Below are 623 nucleotides of genomic sequence, written 5' to 3'. Positions count from 1 at the left end.
GCGGCCTCCCCCGCCCCGTGCGCTCGGGGCGGTCCGTCTGCTCCGTTCGGTCCGTGCGCCCCGCGCGTCCCGTCCGCTGTCATTTCCAGCAGCAGCGAGATGGGAGGCTGGCGCTGCTTCAGCCAGCTCGGTATGGAAGCGGCCACTAGGAAAAACAAATGCCGCTCACACCACATTTGTAACGCTGCCTACACCACCTCATCCCTGAGTCCTCCGGTGACAGTCCGGTTGCAGCACGCTTCTCTCCACGCCCCGAAGCCACCTTCCTGGGCGGCTGTGAGTGCCCACGATTCACTTCTGACGGCTTCGGTGGCGGTGTGGAATCAGGGCGCCGTTCTCCGCGCGGCCGCCGCCCTCCCCGGGCCCCCAGGCCGGTGGCGGCTGCTCTGAGCGTGGCTTCCAGGGACAGCGCCGCGGAGCCTGGGGCCGTGCTCTGGGGCCTTGACGCGCGCCAGCACGCGAAGACAGCCGTTTTGTGGAGCGGTTTGAAATTAAATATCTGCCTTATTTTTTAAAGATGGAATGTGAGAGAGGGAAAACAGAACACTCAGGAGGAGGATAGCGACAGGCGAGCTGGGCCGCGCAGGCGCGCCGAAGCGCTGTCCCGGGACGTGCCGGGCCCG

General features: G+C 66.0%; 1 protein-coding gene across 1 annotated transcript in view; it reads left to right on the top strand.

The window, feature by feature from the left end:
* The window catches only part of AHRR (aryl-hydrocarbon receptor repressor), a 45,226-nt gene that overhangs the window by 38,662 nt on the left and 5,941 nt on the right, over nt 1-623 (top strand).

Source organism: Pteropus alecto, unplaced genomic scaffold (genome assembly GCF_000325575.1).
Source record: "Pteropus alecto unplaced genomic scaffold, ASM32557v1 scaffold137, whole genome shotgun sequence".
In the NCBI taxonomy this organism is placed as follows: Eukaryota; Metazoa; Chordata; class Mammalia; order Chiroptera; family Pteropodidae; genus Pteropus; species Pteropus alecto.
Note: the sequence above shows the minus strand (reverse complement) of the source record. Positions and strands in the feature narration are given on the sequence as shown.